Source organism: Arachis hypogaea, chromosome 14 (genome assembly GCF_003086295.3).
Source record: "Arachis hypogaea cultivar Tifrunner chromosome 14, arahy.Tifrunner.gnm2.J5K5, whole genome shotgun sequence".
Taxonomy (NCBI): domain Eukaryota; kingdom Viridiplantae; phylum Streptophyta; class Magnoliopsida; order Fabales; family Fabaceae; genus Arachis; species Arachis hypogaea.
In genome coordinates, this window is record NC_092049.1 from 104,211,308 (window position 1) to 104,236,383 (window position 25,076).

At 37.6% G+C, this 25,076-nt stretch overlaps 1 non-coding gene across 1 annotated transcript; it reads left to right on the forward strand.

The window, feature by feature from the left end:
* Window positions 1-24,529: 24,529 nt before the first annotated feature.
* On the forward strand, window positions 24,530-24,637 carry LOC112746611 (small nucleolar RNA R71). The gene has a single exon (XR_003174484.1). It is a non-coding gene; the product is annotated as a small nucleolar RNA R71 (small nucleolar RNA).
* The last annotated feature ends 439 nt before the right edge of the window (window positions 24,638-25,076 follow it).

Here is a 25,076-nt window from a genome sequence, read left to right on the forward strand (position 1 = left end):
ATCTAGCTGGGCTTATGCCCTTAAGGTCACCTATGGACCACTTAAGAGCTGTCTTGTGTGTCCTTAGCACTTGAATAAGTGCTTCCTCTTCCTGTGAATTTAAAGCAGAGCTTATGATCACTGGAAAAGTGTCACCTTCTCCCAGAAATGCATATTTCAAGAATGGTGGTAATGGCTTGAGCTCGGGTTTAGGAGGTTTTTCCCCTTCCAAAAGAGATTTCAGAGGCTCTTTCATGTCCTCTGAATCCTCCAAATCAGGCTGAACATCTTTAAAGATGTCTTCCAACTCCGATTCGAGACTCTCAGCCATGTTGATCTCTTCTACCAAGGAGTCAATAAGATCAACTTTCATGCAGTCTGTTGATGTGTCTGGATGCTACATGGCTTTGACAGCGTTCAACTTAAACTCATCATCATTGACTCTCAAGGTTATTTCCCCCTGTTGGACGTCAATGAGGGATCGTCTAGTTGCTAGGAAGGGTCTTCCTAGAATGAGAGTAGCACTCTTGTGCTCCTCCATTTCCAGCACAACGAAGTCAGTGGGAAAGGCGAATGGCCCAACCCTGACAATCATGTCTTCAATCACGCCTGATGGGTATTTAGTGGAGCCATCAGTAAGTTGGAGACATATCCGGGTTGGTTTAACTTCTTCATTTAAACCAAGCTTTCTGATAGTGGATGCAGGTATTAGGTTGATGCTTGCCCCAAGATCGCATAAAGCTGTCTTGGTGCAATTACCTTCTAATATGCATGGTATCAGAAAACTCCCAGGGTCTTTAAGCTTTTCAGGAAAGCTCTTCAGAATGACTGCACTGCATTCTTCGGTAAGGAGAACTCTTTCTGTTTCTCTCCAATCCTTTTTATGACTCAAGATCTCTTTCATGAACTTGGCATAAGAAGGTATTTTCTCAAGTGCTTCTGCAAATGGAATCTTTATTTCAAGAGTCCTGAGGTAATCTGCAAAGCGAGCAAATTGCTTATTCTGCTCCTCTTTCCGGAGTTTTTGAGGATAAGGTATCTTGGCTTTATATTCCTCAACCTTAGTTGCTACAGGTTTATTGCCTACAGAAGTGGTTGAAGAAGCCTTCTTAGAGGGGTTGTTATCAGCATTTGTGTGTGTCTAATCCCTCACTGGCAATTGAGTGCCAGGGCTAGAAGCTGGAGTGAAATTGGACGCCAGCTCCTTGTCTGTTCCTGGCGTCTGAACGCCAGAACTATGCCCATTTTGGGCGTTCAGTACCAGATCTTGCCCATTTTGGGCGTTCAACGCCAGATCCTTGCCTATTTCTGGCGTTGAACGCCAGTCCTGCCTTGTTTCTGGTGTTGAACGCCAGTCCTGAGCATGGTCTGGGCGTTCAGCGCCAGCCTTCCACCAAATTTCTGGCGTTGTAGTTCCAGAATTACTTTTCCCTGGGCTCTTACTGTCCTCAGGTGAATTTTGGGTGGTTTGCTCATTTCTTAGCTTTTTGCTGCCTTGAGGTGGGGTATTTAATGTTTTCCCACTTCTTAATTGAACTGCTTGGCATTCTTCTGTTATTTGTCTTGACAATTGCTGCTTCGTTTGCTTCAATTGTTCTTCCATATTTATATTATCCATCCTTGTCTCTTGTAGTTTATCCTTGAATTAAGCTAACTGCTTTGTTAGAAAATCCAATTGCTGATTGAATTCAGCAGCTTGCTCTGCAGGACTGAGTTCAGCAGTTGCTGTTTTAGCCTTTTCTTTCATGGAAGAGTCACAGCTTAGGTACAGATGCTGATTTCTAGCAATTGTATCAATGAGCTCTTGAGCTTCTTCAATTATCTTTCTCATGTGGATAGATCCACCAGCTGAGCAATCTAGAGACATCTGAGCTCCTTCTGCAAGCCCATAATAGAAGATGTCTAACTGAACCCACTCTGAAAACATTTTAGAGGGGCATTTTCGTAGCATCTCTCTGTATCTCTCCCAGGCATCATAAAGAGATTCATTATCTCCTTGTTTAAAGCCTTGGATGTCCAGCCTTAGCTGTGTCATCCGTTTTGGAGGAAAGTATTGATTCAGGAATTTTTCTGTCAGCTGTTTCCATGTCCTTATGCTGGCCTTAGGTTGGTTATTTAACCACCTCTTAGCTTGGTCTTTTACAGCAAATGGAAACAGTAATAATCTGTAGACATCCTGATCTACTTCCTTATCATGTACTGTGTCAGCAATCTGTAAAAACTGTGCCAGAAACTCTGTAGGTTCTTCCTGTGGAAGACCGGAATACTGACAACTTTGCTGCACCATGATAATGAGCTGAGGATTCAACTCAAAGCTACTGACTCCAATGGAGGGTATGCAGATACTACTCCCATATGAAGCAGTAGAGGGGTTAGCATATGACCCGAGAGTCCTCCTGGACTGTTCATTTCCACTTAGATCCATGATGGAGAAAGGGAGATGATGTAAAAAAAATTTTATTTTTATTTATTTATTTATTTATTTAATTATTTCGAAAATAAAATAAATTAAAATAAAATAAATAAAAATAGATGAAGATTTTCGAAAAAATGAGGGGAGAGAAAGTGGTCAGGAAGTTTTGAAAAAGATATGATTTGAAAAAGATTTTAAATTTTGAAAAAAATCTGAATTTTGGAAATAAATTTCGAAAATTTGTTTTAGAAATAGAGAGAAAAGATATTTTTGAATTTAGTGAGGAAAGAGAAAAACAATAAAATAGCACACGATTTAAAATTTTTAGATCTAATGCTCCTAGTTTTCGAAAATTTTGGAGGGACAACACCAAGGAACACCAAACTTAAAAATTTTAAGATCAAGACACAAGGAAAACTCAAGAACACTTTGAAGACTCACAAAAATACAAGAACATGAAGGAAGAACACCAAATTTTAAAATTTTTAGAAAACCAAACAAAAATTTTTGAAAGACACAGAAAAATCAACAAGAAAACACCAAACTTAAAGTTTGGCACAGGATTTAATAGAAAAAATATTTTTGAAAAAGATTTTAAAAAGAAAATAAGGATTCTAAAATTTTAACACGACAATATCAAGAGACTCTAAACCAAAAAAAAAAGAGAAATTTTTCCTAATCTAAGCAACAAAATAAACCGTCAGTTGTCCAAACTCGAACAATCCCCGGCAACGGCGCCAAAAACTTGGTGCACGAATTATGAATCACACTTTTCACAACTCGTACCACTAACCAGCAAGTGCACTGGGGCGTCCAAGTAATACCTTACGTGAGTAAGGGTCGAATCCCACGGAGATTGTTCATTTGAAGCAATCTATGGTTATCTTGCAATTCTTAGTCAGGAAGTCAATTGTATTTATCAGTTGAATTGCGAGTAAACAGGAGAGCATGGGATAAAGGTTACTTGTTATGCAGTAATGGAGAATATGTTGGAGTTTTGGAGATGCTTTGTCTTCTGAATCTCTGCTTTCCTTTGTCCTCTGATTCACGCACGCACGTCCTTCTATGGCAAGCTGTGTGTTGGGGCATCACCGTTGTCAATGGTTACATCCCCTCCTCTTGTGAAAATGGTCCAAATGCTCTGTCACAGCACGGCTAATCATCTGAGGTTCCCGATCATGCTGGAATAGGATTCACCCTCCTTTTGCGTCTGTCACTACGCCCAGCACTCGCGAGTTTGAAGCTCGTCACAGTCATTCAATCCCTGAATCTTACTCGGAATACCACAGATAAGGTTTAGACTTTTCGGATTCTCATGAATGCCGCCATCAATCTAGCTTATACCACGGAGATTCTGATTAAGGAATCTAAGAGATATTCATTCAATCTGATGTAGAACGGAGGTGATTGTCAGACACACGTTCATGGATTGAGGAAGGTGATGAGTGTCACTGATCATCACCTTCTCCCTAGTTAGGCGCGAATGGATATCTTAGATAGGAACACGCATGTTTGAATGGAAAACAGAAATACTTGCATTAATTCATCGAGACACAGCAGAGCTCCTCACCCCCAATAATGGAGTTTAGAGACTCATGCCGTCAAAGAGTACAAAGTTTAGATCTAAATATCATGAGATACAAAATAAGTCTCTAAAAGTTGTTTAAATACTAAACTAGTAGCCTAGGTTTACAAAAATTGAGTAAACTATGATGGGTGGTGCAGAGATCCACTTCTGGGGCCCACTTGGTATGTGCTGGGGCTGAGACTTAAACAATTCACGTGCATAAGGCTGTCTTGGGCGTTCAACGCCAGGTTTAGATCCATTTCTGGCGTTGAACTCCAACTTTTAATCCTTTTCTGGCGCTGGACGCCAGAATTGGGCAGAAAACTGGCGTTGAACACCAGTTTACATCGTCTATCCTAGAGAAAAGTATGGACTATTATATATTGCTGGAAAGCCCTGGATGTCTACTTTCCAACGCAATTGGAAGCTTGCCATTTTGAATTCTGTAACTCTAGAAAATCCACTTTGAGTGCAGGGAGGCCAGAATCCAACAGCATCAGCAGTCCTTTTTCAACCTGAATCAGATTTTTGCTCAGCTCCCTCAATTTCAGCCAGAAAAATACCTGAAATTACAGAAAAACACACAACTCATAGTAAAGTCCAGAAATATGAATTTTTCCTAAAAAATAATGGAAATAAACTAAAAACTAACTAGAATATACTAAAAACTATATGAAATTAACCCCAAAAAGCGTATAAAATATCCGCTCATCACATTACATGTTAGTTAGTTAACAACATTTCATCAAGGAGAAACACTAGAACTTTAAAGCCATTCAATATAAGTTTTACATTGAGAATAATGGGAATTTTTAACTAAACCTGCATGACATACATAAGTGATAAATGATTTTTGAGCTAGAGAACACACAGCCTGTGAGTTTTGAGCTTAATTGTATGGTTGCATTCAAACCATAATATTTTATTCCTATGTGTTCCACCCTTCTTTTTTATTCTGATGTTCTTTATTTTGTTTTAATCTATATGTCCGATTATAGAATAGAAATACATACCAAGAGAGTGATTGAGGCCATTATTTGATTTTAGCTCACTTATCCCAAAATAGCCTACCCTTTACATCACCCTTGTTAGCCCCTTGAGCCTTTAAATCCCCTTTTATTCTATCAACCACATTACTAGCCTTAAGCAGAAAAATAAAATAAAAAAAATCCCAAGTTGAATCCTTGGTTAGCTTAAGATAGGAAATTATGTATGGTTTAAATGTGGGAAAACCTATTGGGAACATGGATGATAAAAACAAAAGGTAGAAAAGTTGAAAAGAATAAAATAATTCAAAATAAAAGTTTTGGGAAGCATGCTCATGTAAAATCAAAATAATTGAATTACCATGTGCATTAAAAAAAGTGTTATTTTTCAATAGTTGAATAAAGGGGACACAAAAGAATTCCCCAAATGTGAAATAAAGCAATGCACATGGGATAAAAATAATAAACATTGAAACATGAGCATGTAACATCAAAAGTGGGAAAATATGGGAGAATAGGTAAAAGAAGCTTTGCTTTACAAAGTATGTATGTTAGGTGAGATCTTAGACTAATCAAGGATTCGCTTAATTAGCTCACTTAGCCTTATACATATACATTTACCTTTACCTTGGCCCCATTACAACCTTAATTAAAGACCTCATGATTTTTGGTATGTCTATATTCTATAATTGTTGATTGGTTAGATGAAGAATAAAGTTATAGAAAGTAAGAATAAAAAGAAGAATAGAGTGATTAACCCAATAAACACTGAGTGACTAGAGAGTAAACACAAAATCCAGTGAGGGTTCAATAGCTCATTAACATATATCTCTGTTGAAATTATTAATTGTCTTGCAAGTTTATAAAATGTTTTTCTCTCCCATCTCAATTGTAAAGGAACTTTATCATTATCTAAGGTTTGGCTATATATATATATATATATATATATATATATATATATATATATATATATATATATATATATATATATATATATATGACTCCTTGAGAATGTGAATTAATTCAACTACATGCAAGCTTTATATACAAGTGAATAACAATTAAGAATTGCATGATGCATCATTCATTTAGGTAGTTGAATTTAGATTAGATTGCATTGCATGGCATTCCACCACTTCAACCTAACATTACTCTTGGACTTAGCATGAGGACATGCTATTGTTTAAGTGTAGGGAGGTTGATAAACCCATATTTTATGATATATTTTGTGCTTAATCTGAGTTATTTATTCAATCCTTCACCCACTTATTCATATTAATTGCATGGTTTTACTTTTCCTTCCTTATTATGTGATGTATGTGAAAAACATGTTTCCTATGCTTTAAAATTAATTATTTTAATTTCCTTTATTTCCATTCGATACCGTGATTAGTGTGTTGAGTAGTTTCAGATCTTCTAAGGCAGGAATGACTTAAAGGATGGAAAGAAAACATACAAAAATGGAAGGAAAGCATAAAACGGAGTTTGTGAAGAAACTGGCATCCACGCGATCGCATGGGTGACGCGGACGCATGCCAAGAGCGAAGAAGTAGCGATGCGGCCGTATGACTGATGCGACCGCATGGCAATAAAAAAACTCCGAATGACGCGACCGCATGACCCACGCGGACGCGTGACAGAGACCACGCACTAGAAATTGCAGAAAACGCTCCCAGCGAATTCTGAAGCCCTTTTTGGCCCAAATCCAAGTCCAGAAGGCCTAGACCAGAGGTTATGAAGTGGGAGAATGCATCCGTTCGAAAGGAGAGACCACTTTAGTTTAGTTTTCATGATTTAGATTTAGTTTTAGAGAGAGGTTCTCTCCTCTCTCTTCTCTCTTTAGGATTAGGATTTAGAATTAGAATTTTATTCGCTTATCTCTTTATCAGGTTCAATATTCCTTTTTATTTACTTTTGCAATTTAATTTATGAATTCTTCCATGTTACAGATTACATCTTTGAATTAATGTTAATTGAGGTATTTCAGTTTAATATTGCTTTCTCTTATTTACGTTACTGTTATTCCCATCTGAAGGCATTTTTATTCCAGTAGATTTACTTTTCTCCTTTTGGTCTTGGTTAAGAAATCAGTAACTCAGGAGTTATCAAACTCAAACATGAATGATAATTGTTATCTTGTTAATTAAATGAACTTCAATAATCCCAATCTTTTCTTAGGAAATAATTAGGATTCGAAGATCAAACCAATTAATCCATTGACCTTCCTTTATCTTAGTAAAGGTTAACAAAGTGGAATTAAGATTCAATTCTCATCATCATTGATAAGGATAGCTAGGATAAGACCTCTAATTTCTCATGCCTTGCCAAAAGTTTATTTACAGTCATTTATTTATTTTACTTGCCATTTAAATTACTTGTTCTTCATTTACTTTATTTGCTAATTAAATCATTCCCTCCTCATTCTCAAAACCCCAATTTACAATCTCCATAACCAATAATAAGAACATACTTCCCTGCAGTTCCTTGAGAAGACGACCCGAGGTTTGAATACTTCGGTTATCAATTTATTTAGGGGTTTGTTACTTGTGACAACCAAAATGTTTGCAAGAAAGGTTGATTGCTTGGTTTAGTAACTATACTTACAACGAGAGTTTACTATGACCTCTAAACCATCAATCTTCCGCTCTTTCATGCGTACACTTCTATATCCCCGTTCTGTTCAGAGCACTCGCACACCTTGTGTGAGCGCACACCTTCCCTGTTTTCATGTCGTGTGCGTACGCAACACACTTGTGCGTATGCACAGATGCTATTTTGGGCAAATTTTGTTTGCATTTTTCGTTAAACCGTAACACACTTCTACCCCTCTCTTTTCTCTCTTTTGCCCTATTTTATACTTATTCTTGTTAGTTTCCATTGCATCTCATTTTTGTTTTAGTAATTATATTAGTTTTAGTTTAAGTGTTTGTGATTAAATAAGTTACAGGTGTTTGTTTGATGTTGATTGGGTTGTTTCTTGGTTGAATTTCATCAATGCACTTATATATACTTTACCTTAAATTACTATCACCTAATTGGATTTCTACATTTATGTTTTGTTGCATATTAGGTGAAACTTTTATAAGTGCACATGGAATTTAGTGAATTGAATTGACTTGCTTGTTCATCATGGATTTTAAATTAATATGATCACATCACAAGGTATTTGTTCCTTGTTAATGCTTTACATTTGTTTGAGTGACTTGCCTTGATTCTCATCATGACCTGCCACTTTTTCTAACAAGCACCTTATACATGTGATTATTTGATTATTTCTAAGGATGAATAAGTTGTTTCTCTTCATCACTGAATTGGTTATCGCCTGTTGTGCTATTTTAGTAATCTTGCACTTTCACTTGCACAATTTCAATATCCAATATTTCCTAAATTCAATTCACTCCGGTTGCAATTGCGTAAGCTTGCTTGTATTTAATTGATGCTCATTCATTGCTTGAATTTTAGGCCATTTAGTTGAAGAACTCATGCTTACCTTTTCATTGTGTGGATGCCATTTTAACCGGCCGTTGTGTGCATTCTAACCGCGCGCATAATTGGAATACACACATGGCTCATCATTTTCATCATACCACACCACTATGCAAACTTCCTCAATTAGATGCTTATGTGCTTCTTACTTTACCTTTTTTGTGCTACTTGCCCTATGAGTCCTAATTATACTTTATTCATTCTTTTCGAGGATGAGACATAAAGGCAAGGAGCCAGGAGAGGAGGAGGAAACCGAGGATGGAGATGCCGAGAATACAAGACTTGGCGGTTTTCTACAGTAACCCAAGCCCCCGCATCCGCCAGCTGAAGGTGGAGCCACTTGAGAGACATTCCCCCCTAAATCGTGTTAGTGCACGGAGGACTGTGCAACGCTTAAGTGTGGAGGAGGATTCGTCATTTTGGGGTGTAAACTTTCTTTTCCTAAACACTTTTCACTTTATTTTTATTTCTTTTAGTAGGTTTCTTGTATATATTTGGATGTTTTTTGACTGTTGCAATGCATTTCTTCTAGTATATATATCTTAGCTTATGCATAGTTTATATCTAGCTATTGCATGTTGCATTCTTGCATCTTTTTCTTAGTATATAGTTTATAGATAGAGTTGTGATTGGATGATGTGAATATCATAGTGCCTAGTTCAATTTTGTCCTAATTGTTCATGTTAGTTTTTCGTTGTTGAAAATTAGGAATAGAACTAGGAAAATTTTGAAAATTACATCCATCACAACATACATACATATAGGAAATAATTTTGGTGGAAAACAACAAAGATTTCCAAGAAATTTGTCTTTAGGGCGTTCTATTGAATTAATTCGGAAAATTGTTTTTAAACTTGCTTGAATGAATTTTTGTGGAACATAGAAGAGAGATAGAACAAATACCTTGTGAGTCTTTGAGCTTTAATAAGTGGTTACACATTATAACCACTATTTTGTTCATGGTGTGCTATATCTCTTCTATTATTGTGATCTTAGTTTTGCTTGATTCTTTATTTCCGATGTTTGATGTCTTGAATGCATTTAGCAAGATTGAGGTCATTTTTGAGTTACTCACTCACACATATGGACCTACCTTTGCATCTACCTTTGTTAACCCTTTTTGAGCTTTTTTAATCCCCTTTCTTCTAATTGTTAGCACATCACAACCCTAAGAGGAAAACCATGAATTGCCTTTAATTGAATCTTTGATTAGCTTAGGTTGAGGAGTGTATGTCATTTAAGTGTGGGAAAAATTTTGGGAAGTATTCGTAGAGAAACATTTTGTTTTGGGTAATTATTGAAAATTTGGGAAAAATGGGTGCACATTCATGTATCAATTTGCTTTAACCATATGCATTTGTTATAGAAAAAGAAAAAAAATAGAAAAGAAAAAAATGAAGTGAAAGAAAAAAAATATAGTAATAAGATGGGACAAAAGTTATCCCAAAGAAAAAAAAAGAAAAAAATGATGATGAATAAGAAATGCATATGTGTTTTGAATAGAAACTAAGGCATGAATGTGTGTGAAAAGAAGTAATGGGTGGCTAGAATGCATTTTTGTGATTTGATTGATATAGGTTAAGTTGGATACTTAACCTAATTGGTGCACGAAATTGTGATCATCAACAATGGCGCCAAAGGCTTGGTGCTCTCAAACGTGAATCACACTTTGTCACAACTTCGCACAACTAACCAGCAAGTGCACTGGGTCGTCCAAGTAATAAACCTTACGTGAGTAAGGGTCGATCCCACGGAGATTGTCGGCTTGAAGCAAGCTATGGTCACCTTGTAAATCTCAGTCAGGCGGATTCAAATGGTTATAGAGAATTGATAATTAAAACATAATTAAAATATAAAGTAGGATAGAGATACTTATGTAATTCATTGGTGAGAATTTCAGATAAGCGTATAGAGATGCTTTCGTTCCTCCTGAACCTCTGCTTTCCTACTGTCTTCATCCAATCATTCCTACTTCTTTCCATGGCAAGCTGTATGTTGGGCATCACCGTTGTCAATGGCTACATCCCGTCCTCTCTGTGAAAATGGTCCAATGCGCTGTCACTGCATGGCTAATCATCTGTCGGTTCTCGATCATACTAGAATAGGATTTACTATCCTTTTGTGTCTATCACTACGCCCAGCACTCGCGAGTTTGAAGCTCGTCACAGCCATCCCTTCCCAGATCCTACTCGGAATACCACAGACAAGGTTTAGACTTTCCGGATCTCAGGAATGGCCGTTGATAAACCACCATTTTATGGTTTATCTTATGCTTAATTGAGTGGTTTTTATCAACTCTTTACCCATTTATTCAAACAAATCGCATGCTTTATGTTTTCCTTCCTGATTTTGTGCTATGATTGAAAACATGCTTCTTTGGCCTTTATATTGCAAATATTAATCCCCTCTTATCACCATTAGATGCCTTGATATGTGTGTTAAGTGTTTTCAGAGATTACAGGGCAGGAATGGCTTAGAGGATGGAAAGGAAGCATGCAAAAGTGGAAGGAATATAAGAAACTGAAGGAACTGCTAAAGCTGTCCAGCCTGACCTCTCTGCACTCAAACGGTCATAACTTAAGCTACAGAGATCCAAATGATGCGATTTTAGTTGCGTTGGAAAGTTAACGTCTGGGGCTTCGATTTGATATATAATTTGCCATATCTGCCCTGACGTTAGATGATGCGAACGCGTGAATGACGTGCCTACGTTGTATCTGCGAATTGCAATCTGCGCGAACGCGTGGACGACGCCTCCGCGTCACTTTCCCGCGACCTGAACGTAACAGAAACTGCTGGGAGTGATTTCTGGGCTGTTTTTGACCCAGTTTTCAGCCCAGAACACACAGATTAGAGGCTATAAAGTGGGGGAATGCATCCATTCATAAACATGCTTTTCATAATTCACTTTTCATAATTTAGATGTAATTTTTAGAGAGAGAGGTTCTCTCCTCTCTCTTAGATTTTAGGATTAGGATTCCTCTTAAAGGATTTAGGATTCAACTCTTCATCAGGTTCAATATTTCTTTTACTTTATATTTATCTCTTATTTTCAGATACTTTAATGCTTGTATTAGTTATGTTGCCTAATTGGCTTATGAACTTTTTCATGTTAAGATTTGAATATTTTATTTAATATAATTGAGGTATTTCAGATTTATCACTTCTTCTATTGTTTGTTATTAATTAATGTTCTAAGTTAGATCCTAACTTGATTTTAGAGTTGATTAATATTCGGAGACCCTTGAGTTGAATTACTCAAGAGTTAAATTGTAATTGGGTTTATCGTTGGCTGGCTCTCTAGTCACTAACACTAATCCTTCCTAAGAAAGAGCATTAGAACTTGTGAATAGAAGTAGACTTCTAACTTACTTGACTTTCTTTTACTTTACTTGGTAAAGGATAACTAAGTAGAAGCAACCTTCAATTATCAATTGATCTTGAGAAAAAAATCCAACAAGGATAGAACTTCCAATTAATCTTCTCCGGGTCAAGGTTTTTAATTTAATTACAATAAAATTTCTTATTTATTTTTATTGCTTTAATTTATAAATATACCTGTGCCCATTGCCCAAACTCCAAAACCCCAATTTACAAACTCATAATCAATAATAAGAACATACTTCCCTGCAATTCCTTGAGAAGACGACCCGAGGTTTAAATACTCGGTTATCAATTTTAAAGGGGTTTGTTACTTGTGACAACCAAAACGTTTGTAAGAAAGGTTGATTGCTTGGTTTAGTAACTATACTTGCAACGAGAGTTTACTATAACTTCTAAACCATCAATCTTCAGTTCTTCAAAATGGCGCCGTTGCCGGGGAATTGCAAACGTGTGCCTTTTTATTGGTTATTGTAAATATTTGCTTTTTTCTTGTTTATTTGTTTTTATTTTTGCTTTTTCATAAATTAAGAGGTTATTGGTTTTTATTTAGTTATTAAAAAAAATTTTCAAAAATTTGTTCTTCGTATTCATCTTGACCGTCAAGTTGTTCTTAGTTGTTTTCTTCGTTTTGATCTAAAAATTCTAAGTTTGGTGTCATTTTATTGTTTTTCTCTTTCCTCATTAAATTCAAAAATTCAAAATTTAAAACTCAAATTTCAAATTTCAAATTTCAATTTTCAAAATTCAAAAAAAAATTTCAAAATTTCAAAATTCAAATCTTTTTCAAAAAAATCATATCTTTTTCAAAATCTTATCTTATCTTATTTCAAAAATCAAATTTCAAAATTCAATATTTAAATTTCAAATTTAAATTTCAATAACCTTTTAATTTGAATGTTTTTATTTTCGTTTTTAATTTTTATTAGCTACTATGAGTTCTCACCCCTCTCGCTTTGAGTTTAGTTCTAATTTTGTTGAAAGGAATGGAAGGTATAACAGGAATATGCATCAAGGTCTAAGCAATCAAAGATGGATGGAGCCAAGAGGATCTGATCAACCCTTTAGGCAACAACACCTTCCAGGATACCATGGACAAAGACCATTCTACAATGCATACCAAGCTGATAGATATGGTGGACCTCCTTGTAATTACTAGCAAGCCCCACCCTATGCTCATAGACCATCCTCTCAACATAGCTTCGAACCACCATACTCACAAGCCCCTTACCACCAAACACCCTCATATGACCCTAACCCTTATCCACCAGACCAACCACCTTATGAGCCATATGAACCATATTTAGAACCACCCCAATTTCAATCCGATTACTCCCAAGAACCACTACTTCCCTATGAACCATGTCCATATCCATCACCTCAAGAATCAATGGAGCGTTTCAAGGAAGCAATGGAAAGACTTAATGCAACCCTTCGCCAATTGGACCAAGCAATAAATCAATTACATTCCAAACGTTCGGACATTCAGGAACCCCCATGGCTTCATGTGGGCAATTAAATAAAGAACGTAGCATGAAGGAGATACTAGAAACTCCAGTGGATAGTAAGGAGCATGACTTTGTACTGGAACAAGTGGAGAAAGCCGAAATTATCGAAGAAGAAGAATTGGTTGAAGATTTAGGAGATGCTGAACCTCCATGGGAAGGTCAAGTCATAGAGCCTCCTTCCAAGGTGTTTGATGTTGATGTTGAGGAGGGTGTACAACCTCCAAGGCATATCATGGTTGAAGACTTGGAAGCGGTTGATCAAGAGATGGAGACTAAAGAAACAGAAGCACAGCCTCCCATGCCCTTGGTGAGCAATAAAGAAGAGATTGAATTGGAAGAAAGCTACCAAGAGGAAGAGGTTGATATTGAAGAAACTTGAAAAAAGGTGGAAGTTGTCAGAGAAGAGAACAAGGGAGTGAAGCTTGCAAGTTCATTAGAGACACATCTCCCAAGGCCATTACAGTCCAACACAACGTTCAAGTGGGTAAAATTCTTATCCTTGACCTTTACCTTCCCACTTGAATATGGGCTACTGGAGACGGATGGTCAACTTAGAGCTCTTTGTGGTATTAAGAGTAAGAGGAAGATGGTTAGTGGTAAGAATTGTCAAGCAAGGTTCATTATGGTTGGAAGCTTTAAGTTTAAACGCAAAGGTTGGTGTAGAGCTCAATTGAATGGGTCTGGTAAGTTGTTTGGATGCTTTAGTGAGAATTTTAAGGCTGAACCACCCGGATGGAATCATGATAATCAACTTGAAGACGGGTGTAGAAACAAGATTTGGGATCCAGGAATATATGAGGATCAACTTTGGGAGCTCAAAGCTTGTGAAGAACTCCATCAAAGCTTGAGGAATTTACTTGGTATTGATAGAGCTTATTGGAAGTCCAAACATTGGTGGAAGTTTCAGGATGAGTTCAAGCACAAGCCACCATGACAAGGAGCTCACCAAATGTCCAACTTAAGAACTTTAACTAAAAGTGCTAGGTGGGAGACAACCCACCATGGTATGGTCGTTCCTTTTTCATTTTTTTAGTTTTATTTATCTTCGAGTTTTATTTTATTTTATTGTATTGAACCTGGAGTTTTGCATAACATTTATATTAGCATTGCATTCTGCATTTTTCATGCATAAAAAAAAAAGCACGCACGCAACGCGGCAGCGTCGCTGACGCGTCCGCGTCACCAGTGCATTGGGAAGAAAAGAAAAGTGAACAGAGAGTCACATAAGAGCGTGGCTGGAGGCGTGCCTTTGGCACAAATTGATCCACGCGACCGCGTCGCTAACGCAACCGCGTCATGTGGGAAAAATGCCTCCCACGCGTCCGCGTCACCCACGCAAACGCGTGGCTCTGTGAAATCAGCGTAAAAGGGTGTAAGGCAGTAAGTTGGGCTGGAATGGGGCTGGAACCATGCTAGAAGCACAAGCCCTATGACGCGAACGCGTGCCCCACGTGTCCGCGTTATTTTAAAAGAAAGGCCATCCACGCGATCGCGTCAACCACGCGACCGCGTCACCCAGATTTTTTGGCAACAATGCATTTCAAACAAAGAGTTGTGCGAACGCGAAGCTACACTCATGCCAGTCGCACAAATCAGGTCACGCGGTCGCATGACCCATGCGTCCGCGTCACCTAACCTTATCGCGCACCACGCGACCGCGTTGCCTTCGTCACACAACTTATCCAGATTAGTGCCAATTATCTTATCTTTTCTTCTCTACTCCTAATTTCTTCTATCTTCTCTTCTTTCTCTCTCATTCCTTTTCACCTTCATTCTATTTTACTTAATTTATTTGCATATTTCATTCATTGCATTTTAATCTAGTGCATATTTTTCTTTTCTTTTCTAAAATCATTATTTTTCCCTTGGCGTTGATTTTCTTATTTAACTGTTGCATCTTCTCTTGAATTATTTTAGGTGCTTAGTGACTTGTTTTATTCTGGTTAGGTAATATTATTTATATCAATGACAATCTTTTATACCTGTATTATTTTTACATTGACATGAATTTATATTATCTCTCCTTACCCACACTCTCTTTCCTATTTTTGCAAATTTTTGCACTCTTGATTTACCATGTACTTCTACTATTTTCTCACGTACATGTTGAAGCTTCCATGTAAATGAGACCCTTATCATTTGGTATTAACCCACCCATACTTCAATTATTTTCTTATCCTTATTTCTGGGTTACTGTTCTTCTTTTTCTCTTCTTTCAGGCTGGCCACCGAAGACGGAAAAAGGGAGAAACTTCTAAAAGAGGAGACAAACAAGTCCATCTGCACAATCCTTGAAGAGCAGCATCAGTTGAAATAACCCGTCCACCTACACATCTCAGCATGCACCGAGGACCGTGCAATCTTTAAGTGTGGGGAGGTCGATACCGATCTCCATGGGTTAGTTACTCTTCTATCTCAACACCAATGGTTTATTTTCCTTGTTAGTTGTTGCATTTGCATGTTTGATTGCATGATTATTTGATTTTGTGCATATTTTACCACTTGGTTGAAGTAATATTTTCTTTTTCAAGAAACCTCTTAGAGCATTTCACTAATTTGAATAAAATTTAATGTTACACTTGTTTGAAGAAATATTATACTGGAACATGGTTTAGAGCTCGAACACACAAAACCTGTGAGATTTTTGAGCCTATTTGAATTGGTTGCATTTTACCAACCAATATTTTATTTTTGGTGTGTGTTTTTCTCCCTAAAATTGTGATCTTTGTCTTGCTTAACTCTATATTTCCATAGTTTGATGTATGCATACACTTACATGATTGAGGCCTTTGTTTTACTGAGCTTACATACCCATATGGCCTTACCCTTTCATTATTCTTTGCAAACCAATGTTGAGCCTATTATACCCCTTTGTTCTTTACTTTAGCACATCATTAACTCTAAGCGGAAAACAATAATGTCCTTAATTTGAATCCTTGGTTAGCTTAGACTAGTGAGAGTGCTCGTGAATTAAGTATAGGGAAAGTTGAATTTGGAAACATTTGGTTTGAGAATTGAGTATGTTAGAATTTTCTGAAAATATGAAAAAAAAATGTTTAGGACATGATTCATGCATCCAATAATTTCATCATATGCATTGAGAAAAATAAAAAGAAAAAAAAAATATATATATATATATATAAAAGAGAAGTGAGAAAAAGAAAAGAAAAAAGAGCAATCAAGCAAAAAGGAGACAAAATGCCCCAAAGTAAGTAGTGAAAGCAATGCATATGTACTGTACTTGAAATTAGAATGCATGAATATGTGGAAAACATGGTTAATGGATAGTTAGATGTGGTATTATGATTACATGGATTGTATAAAGTTAGGTGGAAAGTTTAAGTTAATTAAGGATTCAGATTTTAGTCCACTTGGCCAAATACAATCCTACCTTGACCCTAACCCCATTACAACCCTTAAAAGACCTCTTGATATGTGTATCTATGCATTAAATTTATGTTGATTGTTAGATAAAGAGCAAGCCTTAGAAAGCAAGGTTAGTAGAGAATTGAGAGAGTCGGACCTTAAACACTTGAGTGATTAGAGTGTATACACTTCCGGTGAGGGTTCGATGCTCGATTCCTTGTTCCCGGCTTTCTTGAGCTATTTTCTTCTTGCAAGTCCATTTGTACTCTATTTTGTAATTTGAATTAGTGAAATCCAATTCATATTTGTTCTTGGAAGATTTATTTATTTTTAACCAAGTAGGTAGAAACATTTTGCATGTAGTTGCATTCATATAAGATAGGTTGCATTTCATACATTCTACCATTCCTCTTCACTTCTTTTATAGCTTCTCTTGAGCTTAGCATGAGGACATGCCAATGTTTAAGTGTGGGGAGGTTGATAAACCACCATTTTATGGTTTATCTTATGCTTAATTGAGTGGTTTTTATCAACTCTTTAGCCATTTATTCATACTAATCGCATGCTTTATGTTTTCCTTCCTGATTTTGTGCTATGATTGAAAACATGCTTCTTTGGCCTTTATATTGCTAATATTAATCCTCTCTTATCACCATTAGATGCCTTGATATGTGTGTTAAGTGTTTTAAGAGATTACAGGGCAGGAATGGCTTAGAGGATGGAAAGGAAGCATGCAAAAGTGGAAGGAATATAAGAAACTGAAGGAACTGCTAAAGCTGTCCAGCCTGACCTCTCTGCACTCAAACGGTCATAACTTAAGCTACAGAGGTCCAAATGATGCGATTCTAGTTGCGTTGGAAAGTTAACGTCTGGAGCTTCGATTTGATATATAATTTGCCATATCTGCCCTGACGTTAGATGATGCGAACGCGTGAATGACGCGCCTATGTTGTATCTGCGAATTGCAATCCGCGCGAACGCGTGGACGACGCCTCCGCGTCACTTTCCCGCGACCTGAACGTAACAGAAACCGCTGGGAGTGATTTCTGGGCTGTTTTTGACCCAGTTTTCAGCCCAGAACACACAGATTAGAGGTTATAAAGTGGGACAATGCATCCATTCATAAACATGCTTTTCATAATTCACTTTTCATAATTTAGATGTAATTTTTAGAGAGAGAGGTTCTCTCCTCTCTCTTAGATTTTAGGATTAGGATTCCTCTTAAAGGATTTAGGATTCAACTCTTCATCAGGTTCAATATTTCTTTTACTTTATATTTATCTCTTATTTTCAGATACTTTAATGCTTGTATTAGTTATGTTGCCTAATTGGCTTATGAACTTTTTCATGTTAAGATTTGAATATTTTATTTAATATAATTGAGGTATTTCAGATTTATCACTTCTTCTATTGTTTGTTATTAATTAATGTTCTAAGTTAGATCCTAACTTGATTTTAGAGTTGATTAATATTCGGAGACCCTTGAGTTGAATTACTCAAGAGTTAAATTGTAATTGGGTTTATCGTTGGCTGGCTCTCTAGTCACTAACACTAATCCTTCCTAAGAAAGAGCATTAGAACTTGTGAATAGAAGTAGACTTCTAACTTACTTGACTTTCTTTTACTTTACTTGGTAAAGGATAACTAAGTAGAAGCAACCTTCAATTATCAATTGATCTTGAGAAAAAAATCCAACAAGGATAGAACTTCCAATTAATCTTCTCCGGGTCAAGGTTTTTAATTTAATTACAATAAAATTTCTTATTTATTTTTATTGCTTTAATTTATAAATATACCTGTGCCCATTGCCCAAACTCCAAAACCCCAATTTACAAACTCATAACCAATAACAAGAACATACTTCCCTGCAATTCCTTGAGAAGACGACCCGAGGTTTAAATACTCGGTTATCAATTTTAAAGGGGTTTGTTACTTGTGACAACCAAAACGTTTGTAAGAAAGGTTGATTGCTTGGTTTAGTAACTATACTTGCAACGAGAGTTTACTATAACTTCTAAACCATCAATCTTCAGTTCTTCAGCCGTCCATGGGTTCTAACTTATACCACGAAGATTCTAATATCTCAAACTCGGTCCCCTGTATTAGATATCTAAGAGATACTCATTCTATCTCATCTTCATGTAGAACGGAAGTGGTTGTCAGGCACGTGTTCATAAGTGAGAATGGTGATGAGCATCACATAATCATCACAATCATCATGTTCTTGGGTGCGAATGAATATCTTAGAATAGGAATAAGCTTGAATTGAATAGAAAAACAATAGTACTTCGCATTAATACTCGAGGAACAGCAGAGCTCCACACCTTAATCTATGGTGTGTAGAAACTCTACCGTTGAAAATACATAAGAACAAGGTCTAGGCATGGCTGAGAGGCCAGCCTCCATGATCTCATAACTGAACGTCTCGAAGATCCCCGAATACAATAGTAAAAAGTCCTATTTATGCTAAACTAGTTACTAGGGTTACAGAGATAAGTAAATGATGCAGAAATCCACTTTCGGGGACCACTTGGTGTGTGCTTGGGCTGAGCATTGAAGCTTTCATGTGGAAAGGTCTTTCTTGGAGTTAAACGCCAGTTTGTAACCTGTTTCTGGTGTTTAACTCCACTTTGCAACCTGTTTCTGGCGTTTGACTCCAGAATAGGGCAGGGAGCTGGCGTTGAACACCAGTTTGCATCGTCTAAACGCAGGCAAAGTATGGACTATTATATATTGCTGGAAAGCACTGGATGTCTACTTTTCAATGCAATTGAGATCGCATCATTAGGATTTCTGTAGCTCCAGAAAATCTACTTTGAGTGCAGGGAGGTCAGAATCCAACAGCATCTACAGTCCTTCTTCAACCTCTGAATCTGATTTTTGCTCAAGTCCCTCAATTCTAGCCAGAAAATATCTGAAATCACAGAAAAACACACAAACTCATAGTAAAGTCCAGAAATGTGAATTTTATTTAAAAACTAATAAAAATATACTAAAAACTATGTAAAAACAATGCCAAAAAGCGTATAAATTATCCGCTCATCACAACACCAAACTTAAATTGTTGCTTGTCCCCAAGCAACTGAAAATCAAATAGGATAAAAAGAAGAGAACATACTATAAATCCCAAATATCAATGAAACTTAGCTCCAATCAGATGAGCGGGACTAGTAGTTTTTTGCCTCTTGAATAGTTTTGGCATCTCACTTTATCCATTGAACTTCAGAATGATTGGCATCTATAGGAACTTAGAATTTATATAGTGTTATTGATTCTCCTAGTTCAGTATGTTGATTCTTGAACACAGCTACTTTATGAGTCTTGGCCGTGGCCCTAAGCACTTTGTTTTCCAGTATTACCACCGGATACATAAATGCCACAGACACATAACTGGGTGAACCTTTTCAGATTGTGACTTAGCTTTGCTAAAGTCCCCAATTAGAGGTGTCCAGGGTTCTTAAGCACACTCTTTTTTTTGCTTTGGACCTTGACTTTAACCGCTCAGTCTCAAGTTTTCACTTTACACATTCATGCCACAAGCACATGGTTAGGGACAGCTTGGTTTAGCCGCTTAGGCCATGATTTTATTCATTTAGGCCCTCCTATCCACTGAAGCTCAAAGCCTTGGATCCTTTTTATTACCCTTGCCTTTTGGTTTTAAGGGCTATTGGCTTTTTACTCTTGCCTTTTGGTTTAAAGAGCTTTTAGCTTTTTCTGCTTGCTTTTTCTTTCTCTCTTTTTTTTTGCCATTTTTCTTTTCTTTTTTTTTTTGCAAGCTTTTGTATTCACTGATTTTTCTTGCTTCAAGAATCAATTTTATGATTTTTCAAATTATCAAATAACATTTCTCCTTTTTCATTATTCTTCAAGAGCCAACATATTTAACATTCATAAACCGCAATATCAAAAGACATATGCACTGTTCAAGCATTCATTCAGAAAACAAAAAGTATTGTCACCACATCAAAATAATTAAACTAGTTCAAGGATGAATTCGAAACCATGTACTTCTTGTTCTTTTGTTTTCAAAACATTTTTCATTTTAGAAAGGTGATGGATTCATAGGACACTCATAGCTTTAAGACGTAGACACTTAGACACTAATGATCATATAGTAAAGACACAAACATAAATAAAGCATAAGGCTCAAAAATCGAAAAATAGGAAAATAAGAACAAGGAGATTAAGGAATGGGTCCACCTTAGTGACGGTGGCGTCTTCCTCTTCTTGAAGAACCAATGGTGCTCTTGAGCTCCTCTATGTCTCTTCCTTGTCTTTGTTGCTCCTCCCTCATAGCTCTTTGATCTTCTCTAATTTCATGGAGGATGATGGAATGCTCTTGGTGCTCCATCCTTAGTTGTCCCATGTTGGAGCTTAATTCTCCTAGGGAAGTGTTGATTTGCTCCCAATAGTTTTGTGGAGGAAAGTGCATCCCCTGAGGCATCTTAGGGATTTCATGGTGAGGAATTTCCTCATGCTCATGTTGAGGTCCATGATCTCTTGTTTGCTCCATCTTTTTCTTAGTGATGAGCTTGTCCTCTTCAATGAGGATGTCTCCCTCTATGTCAATTCCAGCCGAATTGCAGAGGTGACAGATGAGGTGAGGAAAGGCTAACCTTGCCAAAGTGGAGGACTTGTCAGCCACCTTGTAGAGTTCTTGAGGTATAATCTCATGAACCTCCACTTCCTCCCCAATCATGATACTATGGATCATGATGGCTTGGTCTATAGTAACTTCAGACCGGTTGCTAGTAGGAATGATTGAGCGTTGAATGAACTCTAACCATCCCCTAGCTACTGGTTTGAGGTCAAGCCTTCTTAGTTGAACCGGCTTGCCTCTTGAGTCAATTTTCTATTGAGCTCCTTCCATACATATGTCCATGAAGACTTGGTCCAACCTTTGATCAAAATTGACCCTTCTAGTGTAGGGGCGTGCGTTTTCTTCCATCATTGATAAGTTGAACACCAACCTTACATTTTCCGGACTGAAATCTAAGTATTTCCCCCGAACCATGGTAAGCCAATGCTTTGGATTCGGGTTCACACTTTGATCATGGTTCCTAGTGATCCATGCGTTTGCATAGAACTCTTAAACCATTAAGATCCCGACTTGTTGAATGGGGTTGGTGAGAACTTCCCAACCTCTTCTTTGGATTTCAAGTCGGATCTCTGGATACTCATTCTTTTTGAGCTTGAAAGGAACCTCAGGGATCACTTTCTTCTTGGCCACAACTTTATAGAAGTGGTCTTGATGGACCTTTGAGATAAATCTCTCCATCTCCCATGACTCAGAGGTGGAAGCAATTGCCTTCCCTTTCCTCTTTCTAGAGGTTTCTCTGGCCTTAGGTGCCATTAAAGGTTATGGAAAAACAAAAAGCAATGCTTTTACCACACCAAACTTAAAATGTTTGCTCGTCCTCGAGCAAAAGAAGAAAGAAAGAAAGAAGGAGAAGAAGAAGAGAAATAGAGGAGAGGGAGAGAGGGTGTATTCGGCCAAGGTGGTGAAGAGAGGGTTGTGTTGTGTAAAAATGAAGAATGAATGAGGGGTTTATATAGGAGTGGGGGGGTTAGGGTTCGGCCATTAGGGTTGGGTTTGGGAGGGAAAATAGTTTGAATTTGAAGGTAGGTGGGGTTTTTGGGGAAGAGTGATTGAGGTGATTGGTGAAGGGTATTTGGGGAAGAGAGTTATGAAGAGGTGTGAAGAGGAGAAAAGAAGTGGTGGGGATCCTGTGGGATCTACATATCCAGTGGGGTCAAGAGTTTAACATCCCTGCTTCAATTAGGCGTGTAAAATGCCATTGCTGTGCAATCCTGGCATTTAACGTCAGACTGCTGCCTATTTTTGGCGTTAAACGCCCAAATGTAGCCTGTTTCTGGCGTTTAACGCCAGGTAGATGCTTATTTCTGGCGTTAAACGCCAGCTTGGTGCTTGTTTCTGGCGTTAAACGCCAGACAGATGCTTGTTTCTGGCGTTTAAACGCCAGAATGCTCCTCCTCCAGGGTGTGCTATTTTTTATGCTATTTTTCATTCTGTTTTTGAATTTTTCAGTAGTTTTTGTGACTCTACATGATCATCAACCTAATAAAATATGAAATAAAATAAAATAGATATAAATAACATTGGGTTGCCTCCCAACAAGCGCTTCTTTAATGTCCATAGCTTGACAGTGAGCTTTCATGGAGCCTCACAGATGTTCAGAGCATTGTTGGAACCTCCCAACACCAAACTTAGAGTTTGGTTGTGGCCTCCCAACACTAAACTTAAAGTTTGACTGTGGGGGCTTTGGTTGACTCTACAGTGAGAGAAGCTTTTCATGCTTCCTCTCCATGGTTACAAAAGGAGATCCTTGAGTTTTAAACACAAGGTTGTCTTCATTCAGTTGAAGGATCAATTCTCCTCTGTCCACATCAATCACAGCTCTTGCTGTGGCTAGGAAGGGTCTTCCAAGGATGATGGATTCATCCTCATCCTTCCCAGTGTCTAGGATTATGAAATCAGCAGGGATGTAAAGGCCGTCAACCTTTACTAGCACGTCCTCTACTAGTCCATAAGCCTCTTTTCTTGAGTTGTCTGCCATCTCTAATGAGATTCTGGCAGCTTGCACCTCAAAGATCCCAAGTTTCTCCATTACAGAGAGTGGCATTAAGTTTATTCCTGACCCCAGGTCACACAAAGCCTTCTCAAAGGTCATGGTGCCTATGTTACAAGGAATTAGGAATTTACCAGGATCCTGTTTCTTTTGAGGTAGAGTTTGCTGAACCAAGGCATTTAGTTCCTTGATGAGCAAGGGAGGTTCATCCTCCCAAGTCTCATTACTAAATAATTTGGCATTCAGCTTCATGATTGCTCCTAAATATTGAGCAACTTGCTCTTCAGCAATGTCTTCATCTTTTTCAGAAGATGAATAGTCATCAGAGCTCATGAATGGTAAAAGGAGGTTCAATAGAATCTCTATGGTCTCTAGATGAGCCTCGGATTCCTCTGGTTCCTCAAAGGAAAACTCCTTATTGGTCACTGAACGTCCCAGGAGGTCTTCCTCAATGGGATTCACGTTCTCATCCTCCTCTCTGGGTTCGGCCACACCAAGTAAGGTAATGGCCTTGCACTCTCTTTTTGGATTCTCTTCTGTATTGCTTGGGAGAGTACTAGGAGGAGTTTCAGTGACTCTTTTACTCAGCTGGCCCACTTGTGCCTCCAAATTTCTAATGGAGGACCTAGTTTCATTCATGAAACTTAGAGTGGCCTTAGATAGATCAGAGACTATATTTGCTAAGCTAGATTGATTCTGCTCAGAATTCTTTGTCTGTTGCTGAGTGGATGATGGAAAAGGTTTGCTATTGCTAAACCTGTTTCTTCCACCATTATTAAAGCCTTGTTGAGGCTTTTGTTGATCCTTCCATGAGAAATTTGGATGATTTCTCCATGAGGGATTATAGGTGTTTCCATAGGTTTCACCCATGTAATTCACCTCTGCTATTGCAGGGTTCTCAGGATCATAAGCTTCTTCTATAGAAGATGCCTCTTGAGTACTGTTGGATGCAGCTTGCATTCCATTCAGACTCTGAAAAATCATATTGACTTGCTGAGTCAATATTTTGTTCTGAGCCAATATGGCATTTAAAGTATCAATTTCAAGAACTCCCTTCCTCTGAGGCGTCCCATTACTCACAGGATTCCATTCAGAAGTGTACATGAACTGGTTATTTGCAACCATGTCAATGAGTTCCTGAGCTTCTGCAGGCGTTTTCTTTAGGTGAATGGATCCACATGCAGAATGGTCCAGTGACATCTTTGATAGCTCAGATAGACCATCATAGAATATATCCAGGATGGTGCATTCTAAAAGCATGTCAGAAGGACACTTTTTGGTCAGTTCCTTGTATCTTTCCCAAGCTTCATAGAGGGATTCACCTTCTTTCTGTTTGAAGGTTTGAACATTCACTCTAAGCTTACTAAGCTTTTGAGGAGGAAAGAACTTGGCTAAGAAAGCCGTGACCAGCTTATCCCAAGAGTTCAGGCTATCTTTAGCTTGAGAGTCCAACCATATTCTAGCTCTGTCTCTTACAGCAAATGGGAAAAGCATGAGCCTGTAGACCTCGGGATCAACCCCATTGGTCTTAACAGTATCACAGATTTACAAGAATTCAGTTAAGAACTGAAAAGGATCTTCAGATGGAAGTCCATGAAACTTGCAGTTCTGTTGCATCAAAGAAACTAATTGAGGCTTTAGCTCAAAATTGTTTGCTCCAATGGCAGGGATTGAGATGCTTCTTCCATGTAAATTGGAATTTGGTGCAGTAAAGTCACCAAGCATCTTCCTTGCATTGTTATTATTTTCGGCCATGTCTCCTTTTTCGAAAATTTCTGTCAGATTTTCTCCAGAGAGTTGT